Source organism: Lithobates pipiens, unplaced genomic scaffold (genome assembly GCF_037356315.1).
Source record: "Lithobates pipiens isolate NorthernLeopardFrog02 unplaced genomic scaffold, aLitPip1_a1.2 Scaffold_28, whole genome shotgun sequence".
In the NCBI taxonomy this organism is placed as follows: Eukaryota; Metazoa; Chordata; class Amphibia; order Anura; family Ranidae; genus Lithobates; species Lithobates pipiens.
Window position 1 is genome coordinate 186,329,933 of NW_027507789.1, and position 12,226 is coordinate 186,342,158.

The following is a 12,226-nucleotide window of genomic DNA, read 5'->3' on the forward strand; positions in this document are numbered from 1 at the left end:
AACCTGTGTGCACTGGTCAGTTAGTTGCAGAGTATTCCCCTACATTTTGGAACAATGGTACAGCCTGTGTTGTAATCTCCCATCTGATATTTTTCTGTGAAAACTGAACTCTGGAAATATTGAAATCCTCCTAGTGTGTAACCTTCCAACCCGGACAGATCCGGGTGTCCTGAGTAGATTTGCCAAAAGCACAAATCCCAATACTTTCTGTTGTGGATTTGTATGTGATCAGTATTACACAGTGTTACATATGTGTATGTTGTGGCTTTGTATGTGATCAGTAGTATACAGTGTTACATAGGTGTCTGTTGTGGATTTGTGTGTGATCAGTAGTGCACAGTGTTACATATGTGTCTGTTGTGGATTTGTATGTGATCAGTAGTGCACAGTGTTGCATATGTGTCTGTTGTGGATTTGTGTGTGATAAGTAGTGTACAGTGTTACATATGTGTTTGTTGTGGATTTGTGTGTGATCAGTAGTGTACAGTACTACATATGTGTCTGTTGTGGATTTGTATGTGATCAGTAGTGTACAGTGTTACATATGTGTCTGTTGTAGATTTGTATGTGATCAGTAGTGTACAGTGTTACATATGTGTCTGTTGTAGATTTGTATGTGATCAGTAGTGCACAGTGTTACATATGTGTCTCTTGTGGATTTGTATGTGATCAGTAGTGTACAGTGTTACATATGTGTCTCTTGTGGATTTGTATGTGATCAGTAGTGTACAGTGTTACATATGTGTCTGTTGTGGATTTGTATGTGATCAGTAGTGTACAGTGTTACATATGTGTCTGTTGTAGATTTGTATGTGATCATTTAGTAGCAGGTTTAGGAGGTTGTCACATTGGATGACAGTGTGCTGTCTCAGTGCAGGGAGGAGGGTGTGTAGAGTACACAGTGACAGCAGTACACACCCAGACACACACACAGGGCTACCTCTGGTCTCCATGGAAACAGTAGGATGGCCCTTACACCCCGCCCATTGGTGACAACCCGGAAGTAGGACAGCCCTGTTGTTCCCTATGTGACATGTACAGGGAGGTGACTGGAGAACTCTGGGATCGGTAGACGGGAAGAAAAGGGACTGCTCCAGACAGATGGACTCAGGGACTGACAGCACACAGGGACTGAGCAGGAATAACAAGGGACTGGTAGTGGAAGCTGCAGAGGGACTAGGAGAGGAATCCATGTACTGACAGTGACCAGAGCCATTCTCTGTGCAGGTAATAGTCTGCTCCTTCCTTCTGTGTGCACGTCTATTATTACACAACTTATTATTATTATTACACAAATTATTATTATTACACAACTAATGGCTTATTATTATTATTAGATAAGTACTGGGCTCTTCTATCTCATAAACACTGCATACACTTTGTCTTCATGTCATATTTCTTCCTGCCTTGTTCTCATTTCTTAATAAGCTTTTTATGGTCTCAGCATTTTTGTTAGTTTTGTGTTACAATATCGATATTCCATGTTTGTGATTGTGTTGTGTTTATGTTGTGTATGGAGCCTGATCTTCTGCTCCACATCGGATCAACGATTCCCCACCTGCCCTGCCCTCGGGGCAAATGTCTTCTTTGTCTTGTCATTACCACTTCAGCCCCGGAAGATTTTACCCCCTTCCTGACCAGAGCACTCTGCGATTCAGCACTGCGTCGCTTTAATTGACAATTGCGCGGTCGTGCGAGGTTGCACCCAAACAAAATTGACATATTTTTCCCCCCACAAATAGAGCTTTCTTTTGGTGGTGTTTGATCATCTTTGCGGTTTTTATTTTTTGTACTAGAAAACAAAAAAGAGCGACAATTTTTTTACATTTTGCTATAATAAATATCCCCCCAAAAAAAAAAAAAAAAAAATATATATATATATATATATATATATATATATATATATATATATATATAAAAAATGTCCCCCTCAGTTTAGGCCGATACGTATTCTTCTACATATTTTTGGTTAAAAAAACATTTTTTTTATTTGATTTTATTGCATGAAATATCATTTTGAGAGCCTTATTGAGAATTTCTCTGTTCCGTATAAATGTATTGAGAATTTTTCACTATTGTTTTTTTCACATATTCTTTATTTACCACTGCTTCCTTTTTTTATATATTTTTTATATATAATAAATATCCCCCAAAAATATATATAAAAAAACTTATTTTTCCCTCAGTTTAGGCCGATCCGTATTCTTCTACATATTTTTGGTAGAAAAAAAATCGCAATAAGCATTTATTGATTGGTTTGCACAAAATTTATAGCATCTACAAAATAGGGGATAGTCTTATGGTATTTTTATTATTATTTTTTTTTTATTAGTAATGTCAGTGATCTGCAATATTTATTTTTTATTTTTATCGTGACTGTGACATTATAGCGGACACATTGGATACTTTTGACACTATTTTGGCACCATTGTCATTTTATACAGTGATCAGTGCTATAAAAATGCACTGATTACTGTGTAAATGACACTGGCAGGGAAGGGGTTAAACACTAGGGGGGAGATGAAGGGGTTTAAGTGTGTCCTAGGGAGTGATTCTAACTGTGGGGGGATGGGCTTCAAGACATATGACAGTGATCACTGTTCCCAATGACATGCTCGGTCATGACACTAGGCAGAACAGGCAAATGCCTTGTTTACAAAGGCTTCTCCCTGTTAATCCTCTCCATGACACGATCGCGGGCACCCGGCGGACATTGAGTCCACGGGATCCGCGGTCATGGGGAACGCAATGCACATGTGCCTGCAGCACCACTTCTTAAAGGGGGGCGTACCTGTACGCCCCTTTGCCCACCCATGCCATTCTGCCAACGTATATCGTTGTGCTGCGGTCGGGAAGTGGTTAAATAAAACCTTCAGTGTGTAAATCAAATATTTTACTTTCCCTGGTGCTTTGTACGCATGACTTTTTGTTTATTAATCTCACATGTTCAGCTCTTTTCCATATTCGGAGTCCGTATGATCGTACGGCATGGTCTTATGTGCCTACTTTGGAGCATGTGTACTCCTATGCTCAGTAGAGGGGTCAGTATTGTTCATGTTGGCCACAGAATGCAGTGAGTGGGATTTACTAAAACTGGTGCAACTGTGCATAGTAACTAAGGATGAGCTCAGGCATGTTCGCAAGTCCATGCGCCCGCAAGGAAGCTGGCACTCCCCAGCGGTAATCACGGGCAGTGAGACATTTCCCCTTAGCGCTGCAGAGTTTCAGCCTCCGGGCGGGCATGTGGACTTTCGAACCTTTATATATACCTGATCCTTTATATTAACCAATCAGATTTCAGGTTTTATTGTCAAAGCTTAATTGAACAAGCCTAAGTTAAAAGCTGATTGGCTACTAGGGATGAGCTCAGGCGTGTTCGCATGGTCCACGTGCAGAGCCCGCCAGGAAGTCGGGTAGCGCTGTGCTAATCACAGGCAGTGAGACGTTCCCCCGGCGCGTGGCTGCAGAGATCGGGCAATGTCTCACTGCCTGTGGTTAGCGCAGCGCTGCGCCGACTTCCTGGCGGGCTCTGCACGTGGTGTGTGCGAACACGCCTGAGCTCATCACTATTGGCTACCATGTATAGCTGCACCAGATTTTGTGCACTCCAGTTTTAGTATTGTCCTGATTTTCTTATTCCCTTCCACAGACAGGACTTTAGAAGCCAGTATGGAGTGTGACTGTTCTGTCTTGCTAAGATTTTTTTTTTTTGTTTTTTTTTTTAAAAAAGACTGTGAAGCATATTTGGTCGTTCTGTGCCCATACATGTATAGACTAGCTTCCAAGATTGTTTTGCGGAGGATGGTTGTGATAGTAGATACAGTTGTTGTGTAATTACTTCTTGGATCTTGGTAACTGCATCAGATCCCTCAGTCACCATAGTATTTCAGCTGTTTCAGGAGATGGGTGGTGAGGAGATGCCCAGACTGCTCTGCCAAACTGACCCATTTCTGTGTCTTTTGAAACAAATTGATGGTTAGGTCACCCTTCACAGAGAACACAACTAGTGTGCAGGCCATCAATGGATATCATCTAGCATTGTATGGATCACCTCTAAACTGCTTGGAGTGATCAGCACTTTCCAATAATTGTCAGTTACAAAGTGGGGGCCAGATATAAGTTAGGGGCTCTTGGAGTTTATGGTTTAGATCAGGGGTCTCCAGACTTTCTAAACAAAGGGCCATTTGACTGTCCTTCAGACTTTAGGGGTGTCAGACTGTGGCTGTTGGGAGTAGAAAAGGTCACAACTTCAGTGAAAAAAAAATTACCCATCATTGGTGTCATTGGGATGAATTGTGCCCCGTCATTGGGATGAATTGTGCCCCGTCATTGGGATGAATTGTGCCCCGTCATTGGGATGAATTGTGCCCCGTCATTGGGATGAATTGTGCCCCGTCATTGGGATGAATTGTGCCCCATCATTGGTGTCATTGGGATGAATTGTGTCCCATCTTTGGTGTCATTGGGATGAATTGTGCCCCATCATTGGTGTCATTGGGATGAATTGTGTCCCGTCATTGGTGTCATTGGGATGAATTGTGCCCCATCATTGGTGTCATTGGGATGAATTGTGTCCCGTCATTGGTGTCATTGGGATGAATTGTGCCCCGTCATTAGTGTCATTGGGATGAATTGTGTCCCGTCATTGGTGTCATTGGGATGAATTGTGCCCCGTCATTAGTGTCATTGGGATGAATTGTGCCCCATCATTAGTGTCATTGGGATGAATTGTGCCCCATCGTTGGTGTCATTGGGGTGAATTGTGCCCCATCGTTGGTGTCATTGGGGTGAATTGTGCCTCATCGTTGGTGTCATTGGGGTGAATTGTTCTCCATCGTTGGTGTCATTGGGATGAATTGTGCCCCATCGTTGGTGTCATTGGGATGAATTGTGCCCCATCGTTGGTGTCATTGGGATGAATTGTGCCCCATCATTGGTGTCATTGGAAAGGATTGCGCCCAATTGTCGGTGTCATTGGGAGGGATTGTGCCCCATCATTGATGTTATTGGAATCAATTTGCCCCATCGTTGGTGTCCTTGGGATGAATTTGCCCCATCGTTGGTGTCATTGGGAGGAATTGTGCCCCACTGTTGTATCAGTGGATGAAATCGTGCCCCGAGGGCTGGATAAAAGCAAGCAAGTTTGGAGACTCCTGGTTTAGATGATAGACTTTTAAAAAAAATTAAATTCCCCTAAGACAAACTTTTGTCTCAGTTGGAGCAAAGTGTATGGGACTTGCTGTCCCTCTGAAAAGCAATCCATGGTGGCCCGCTTTTAACCCTAAAAATGCTGACCCATTTCACTGTAGCCGTGTACATTTTACAGCAGCCCCATACACTTAGATGGGTCACATTCAGCAGGGGGTACCATCTGCTGATCGTGCCATGTGGTTTTATTTTTGCTGCGACCGTGGCATGTGTACAGCCTTGAGGGGCTGCATGTTCATATTTAGGTGGGAAGTAAAGCCATGGCTCAATCGCCTGCTTTTACCTCCCCCTGACCTTGTTTGAATAAGACCTTCCATTTTCATTTTCTAAGCTGTTTGGAAAAAAATAAAGCTAATTGGTTGCTATGTGCAATGGCAAAACATGACTCAGACACCTTTAATTCCCCTAATATGTTTTGCCAGCTGGGTATCTTCAGGTACCTACATGAAGCTGGCATATGTTTTAGCAGGAGTTGGTTTCTCTCCCCGTGATTTATGAAGTGCGGTGCATTTGAAGCACATGAGGTTGAACTGCTCCAGTGCACAACCCAGAAGCAGTACTCGGAGCTCCATGCCCATTGTTGTGGCTGACTCTATCACAAATATATATAATGCTTTAGGGAACGGGAGTCGTCTTTAATTGTCCTCTGAAGCAATGCCACCGCTGCCATACACCGTGATTTATCAGGACTCAGGAGTGCAATACAAACAGTCTATAAAAGTGTAGGATAGTTTCACATGAAATAAGACACAACCACTCCTTCTAAACTCTGACACCAAACCAACTCTGGGAAGTGGCACCCATGGAAGAAAGAGAGATGGGGGCACCATGATGGTAAGGAGGACAGGGGGGGCTATAAATAGATCCTGGCACGATCATTTGAAAGGGCAAGGTTACATTCTCTTTAAAGGTTTATATTCAGGGTTAAGTGCTGTAGTTAGGATCTAGTTAAAGGGTAACTCCACCTTCGTGGGGAAAAAATGGCCAATAAAAAATATAGTATATACAATCTTGACACAAGTTATATAGTAATTGAATGTTATTTAACCACTTCAAGATACTCCCAAAGTGAATGCTCATTTAACTACTTGCTGCCTGCCCACAGTAGGCGAGCGGCACAGGCAGGTACCTGTACATCGCCCCCTGTCTTCCGGGTTCAGGGCGCAAGCATGCTTGGATACAGCACGCGTTTGGCTGAAATCAGCTGATCGTTTGTGTCCAATAACAGACAGAGTTCATGGTTTACAAAATCGCATAACTCTGTGTGCATAGGAACAGCAATCTGGCAGTTTCTTCTCCTTGTAAAGCTAGGAGAAAAAATACGCTAGATCAGAAAGTAAAAGCAGCACATGTTACACGCATTACATGTTGTTAGCACACAGTTAAACCCTTGATTGCCCCTAGATGTTAACTCCTTCCCAGCCAGTGCCATTAGTACAGTGTACATGTACAGTATTGTCACTGATCACTGTATTGGTGTTACTACCGATGTCCGTGTCTGTTGGCACCAGATTTCCCGTCACACTATAAGTCGCTGATCACTACCATTACAGTATAGCGTCTAAAGAGCTGTAAATTCCAGTCTGTACACTTTAACTTTCACATAAACCAATTAATATACACTGGATGGGGATAGTGGTATTGTAGGATGCCCACTTGACAGGAACACCTAACTATATACACTCCTCTTCCTCCAGCACATCACTTGCTTGCAGAAACTCAGGTTCAGCTGGAACACTGTTAGGGGGATCTGACGTGGCACTCATCCAGATTCAGTAAAAGCTCCTTACAGGCAGGGACCGCGGGCCCATTGGCTGTGCAGAAAAGTCCGTGTCTAGGTACCTTCCTGTAGCTACTGATCCCAGCACAACCTCTTCAGACACTGCCAGTCTACCTGGCGGCAACTGCTCTTTTCACCAACCCTTCTGGCTAATCTTCCACAGTCTTCCCAGTCCGACTCTACAGCCATCCCAGATTGCCACTCCTCAGTCCACTCAAAGCTGTCTGTCAGTCCTCCCCAACTGTCTAACTTGCTGTCTTCTCCTTGGAGAGCTCCTGGACATGCTCTCTGGCTCCTGCTGTCCTCACACCTGCTCCTGTGCCACTGGACAGGACTCCTCCATGTCTTGCGAGAGGATCCCTCCTACACTCAGGCCCCAGCTCACCCCCTAGACTAGGGGGCTACCCTCAAGCGCTTCACACAGCCTCCTCAGCACTCCATCTCCAATCTTCCACCCAAACTCCACTGCCCCTGCTGGCCTCACCCAGAGTATTTAAGATGTTCCTCCCCCTGCCAGCCTATTTGGCCAGGGATTGGTTGGGGCCCTCATCAATACTCCAGGCAGCTCCTCTTAACCTCCCTCTCATTCTTCTGGAAGTTTCTCGTAAGTTCCAGTAAGTAGGCGGAGGCAACAGAGGTGCTGTCTGAGTCGTCCAGCCTCCCTGAGTCACTTACCCTGACCCAGATTCAAAACACACAGCCAAGCCTAAATTTACCTACACTACAAAAACTCTATTTACATTACCTAGCACTCTACACTAGAGGGTGCTACACAATGTACACAGATCATCCAGAGGGGAATGTTTTTTTTTCTCAACAAAAGTAGAGTTACTCTTTAAGCGTTAGGTATTAGGTGTCAGTGATATAGTCAGCACTTTAATATTTTCATGCTTTGGCACAGAACGCTCCACTCCCAAGAACAGTGGCGTTAAATTTGCTATCATCCCATAAATGAACTGTAGCGCAGCTAATGAAATTACTGCACAATTTCTTAGTACTGGGGACACGGCACACCTGCAGCAAGTGTACAATCACATTTAATAGATTTATACAATTTACATAAAGAGCTCTGGCTGGGCCTGTTCAATGTTTGCTTTTTTTTTGCTGCCCTGAGGTGCTGCCAGCTTCCATCTGCCCTGCTTGTTAATAAATGGGAATGCAATATAGGGGGAGATGTAATTCGTTTATTCCAGACATGTGGTCGGTGTTCTCAGCTGACAAACACATTGTCCTCCTGGCTCTTCTACCTGCGTCATCCCTCTGCACTTTCCCATTTAACCTCATCAGTGACGGAGACGCTGTGTTCAGCAGGGCCCTAATAAGATCATCAGATATACATCACACAGGAAAAGGCTACCCTTGTCTTTGCAAAGGAAAATCTCCGGCTTGCATTACCTTCTGTCTGTATGGCAGTTGCTGCAAACCAAAAAGCCAGTGTTGTTTGATGGGTAAATATTTACACCAGAATTTACCTCCACAGTAAAGAGCGTGATCGACTTCAATGCTAAACCGGCTTAAACAAAGTCTAATTTAATTTAAAAAGCAGTTCATCTGATAATCAACCAAAATCTTTTGCTGCTAAGGCACATTGAGGAGTGGGTATTTGACTTTTCTATAATAACCTAACAGCATTAAATATTTATTTTTGCCGGGTGCTCCTAATGGTCTGATTTACATGCTGAATAACGAGCTTAGATTTATTTTAATTGCAATTCTCCGATTTTTACAAAGGCCAGGAATGGTCTCCTCAATATGAGAATAGGATTGATGGCTCACTGAGGTTTTACTTTGCTCTATTAGAATAAGAGTTACATGATTTCCTATGGTTGTTTGTCAACCTTATTAAATGCACACAGACATAGGTGTGAGCAGCTCAAAGCTCAAATACACATGGGCGTGGTGTGTGTATGTATATATAGATATATATCTATCTAGATATAGATCTATCTCTCTCTCTCTAGATCTAGAGATATATATATTATATATATATATTTATTATTATTTTATATACATATATATATATATTATTATTATTTTTTATATATATACTGGGAGCATCCTCCCACTAGTCCCCAAATGCTCCGACACCGTTTTCCCATCTGGATATCACCACTTCGGTGCTATCAGGAAGGGACTTATTGAGTAACATGGAGTAGCTGCATGAGAGAAACTCCTTAGGCCGCGTACACACGGGCGGATTGTCTGCCCAACTTAGTCCGCTGAACCGTGTTTCAGCGGACAATCCGCTCGTGTGTGGGCTTCAGCTGACTTTTTCAGCGGACAGTCTGACGGACTTTGTCTTTTGGAATTTCCGTAATTTTGTCCGCTGAAACTTGGTTTTGTCCGTCCAAACTTGGTTTCAGCGGACAGTCCGCTCGTGTGTAGGCAAGTTGGACGGACTAAGTATGGCGCATGCTCAGAAAGGATTTACACGGCCGAAGGTTGCATTGCAGTGTATTGGACGTCGTTTTTCTAGTCCCGTCGTACGTGCTGTACACGTCATCGTGCAAGTTTTCAGCGGACTGTCTGTTCATCGTGTGTGGTCAAGTCCGTTCATTCAAAATTTGGACGGACTGTCTGTCGGATTGTCTGACGAACTTAGTTGGGCAGACAATCCGCCCGTGTGTACACGGCCTTATAAGAGGTCACCTCATGCATTTAACTGAATTGGTGTGGGACTCTTGAGGCATATGAGTAATCCCATATTGTTTCCATTTTGCGCTACATTGTAGTTTCTCCCACTCCACGCCGCATATTCCCCCAAATTGGGCTGAACCTGGTGTATCCCTCAACTCGTTGTACTGCCCTGACCTTATTCCATACTTTCTGCATCAAATTGTAAGTGGGGTACAGCTTATTTGATTTAGCAAACTGCAATGCAGGCCCTCTGCAACCTCCCCCCAGTGACTATACGGAGAAGCTGCGCAGTTGAGTCTGCCAAGTTCAATACCGATTCTTTATCTGGGCCTAGAACTCTGGCTATGTGTTGTAATTGCAAGGCCAGATAGTAAAGCCATGGATTTGGAAGAGGAAACGCACCTGCCTCCATGGGTCGCTGCAACTGTTCCAGTTTCACTCTGGCAGTCGAATTGTGCCAGATGAGAGACCGGAAAATTGAATTAATGATGCAAAATTGCGTCAGTGGAACAACCATCGGAGAATTGTGATGTATGTATAGGATCTGTGGCATTAGGATCATTTTGATCAAGTTTATCCTACCTACTGAGGGGTTTTCAATCGAGACCACACCTTGACCCAGTCCTGGCAATGGTTTAGCAATGGGGACAGGTTCAAGGCAATATATTCCAAAGGGTGGGGTGTGACCTGTACACCTAAATATCTGAACTCCGGAATATCCATTATGGATACTGATTGTGGGTCCAGTTTCTTATCTAACATCATAAGGGGACGACTTAGTCCAGTTAATCACTAAACCAGAGTAGTGGCCAAACCTTTGAATGACCCCCATGGCTTCCCCCAGGGAAGATGACGTGTCTCCCAGTAGGAGCATGGTGTCATCTGCATACAGCATCAGTTTTTCATGAAGCTCTCCATACCGAAAACCCCTGTATTCCTGAATTGTAGCGAATACAGGCTGCCAATGGCTCTACAGCAAGAGCAAACAAAAGAGGGGATAGAGGGCATCCCTGCCTTGTGCCTCTAAATAGGCTAAAGTATGGACTGGATGGACTTGTGTCTTTTTTCAACCTGACTAACTATGTAACTATGTATGAAGATACTCTCCCTGACTCTCTGATTGCTGCCTTCGGGGAGCTATAGAATAATTGAAGCCATTTGATACATTCCTTCCCCAGCCCAAATTTGTAGCCCATAGATATGACCATTCAATACTATCGAAGGCCTTGTGGGCGTCAAGAGAGAGCAAAGCTCTGTCCCCCATGTTATCGGACTTGGACTATATATTGATAAACAGCCTGTGTAGATTTATAGTTGTGGATTTCTGAGGCATAAATCCTGCTTGATCAGAATTAATTATGGAGGATATTACACCTTGCATATTACCTGTGCCTTGCAGTGGCTGCCTGTCCACTATCGCACCTTATTTAAGGTAGGATGTATTATGTTTAAGATTATGAGAGGCCTGGCCCCAAGCTACCTCTGCTCTCGTTTTCAGAAACTAGCTCTTGTCAGATCACTCAGATCTACCGGCAGAGATCTCCTCTACATCTCGGTGCCCAAGAAGATCCGGCGTGGTGGTCGGGCTTTCTCCCACCAGGGTGCCGTACTATGGAATAACCTCCCTGTCGAGCTCCAGGAGGCCCCCACTATTCCGGTCTTCCGCAGGTTACTAAAGACTTGGCTTTTTAAGCAGGCTTTTTATGCGTAGTCTCTCTTTTCTACCCCTCTGCCGCTCTTTGCTGTTTCCGGTCCCATGTGCTCATTAGGGTGTGTCTAGGCACATCTGGCACACCCCATGCACATGCTTGTGCACACAGATATACTTATACCCCCAACTATGCAAGCTATGCAGTCTCCAACTTACAAGCCGACCTCAATGCACTGCCCTGTTTCATTGGGTGGCTAAGTGGCAGATAAGGTTTAATGTTGATAAATGTAAAATTATGCACTTAGGGGCTAAGAATATGCATGCATCATACATACTAGGGGGGAGTACAACTGGGGGATCCATAGCGGAGAAGGATCTGGGGGTTTTGGTAGATCGTAAGCTCAATAATGACCTGCAATGCCAAGCTGCATTTTTCAAAGCGAGCAAAGTCCTTTATTGTATTGAGAGGTATGGACTCCAGAGAGAGATCATCATATGCAGTTCAGTTTTAGGCACTGGTTCTCAAAAAGGATATCGGAGAACTGGAGAAAGTGCAGAGAAGGGCAACCAAACTGATAAGAGGTATGGAGGAGCTCAGCTATGAGAAAAGATTAGAGGAACTGAATTTTTATTCTCTCTTGAGAAGAGGAAATTTTAAGGGGGGATATGATCAACATTTATGAATCCATAAGTGGTCCATATAGTGAACTTGGTGTTATGCACTTTAAGGTCATCATAGAGGACAAGGGGGCACTCTTTGTCTGGAGGGAAAGAGATTTCATCTCCAAATGCAGAAAGGTTTCTTCACAGTAAGAGCTGTGAAAATGTGGAAAAGACTCCCTCCAGAGGTGGTTCTGGCCAGCTCAGTAGATTGCTTTAAAAAAAAAAAAAGGCCCGAATTGTGTTTTTTAAAATGTACAAAATATAACGGGATACTGACATTTTATAGG

General features: G+C 43.8%; 1 protein-coding gene across 1 annotated transcript in view; it reads left to right on the forward strand.

The window, feature by feature from the left end:
* Positions 1-989: 989 nt before the first annotated feature.
* Positions 990-12,226, forward strand: part of CYB561 (cytochrome b561) — a 35,275-nt gene continuing 24,038 nt past the window's right edge. Inside the window, exon 1 of the mRNA XM_077460124.1 lies at positions 990-1,227. The gene's annotated coding sequence lies outside the window, so the exon portion shown is untranslated. The remainder of the gene's footprint in view (positions 1,228-12,226) is intronic.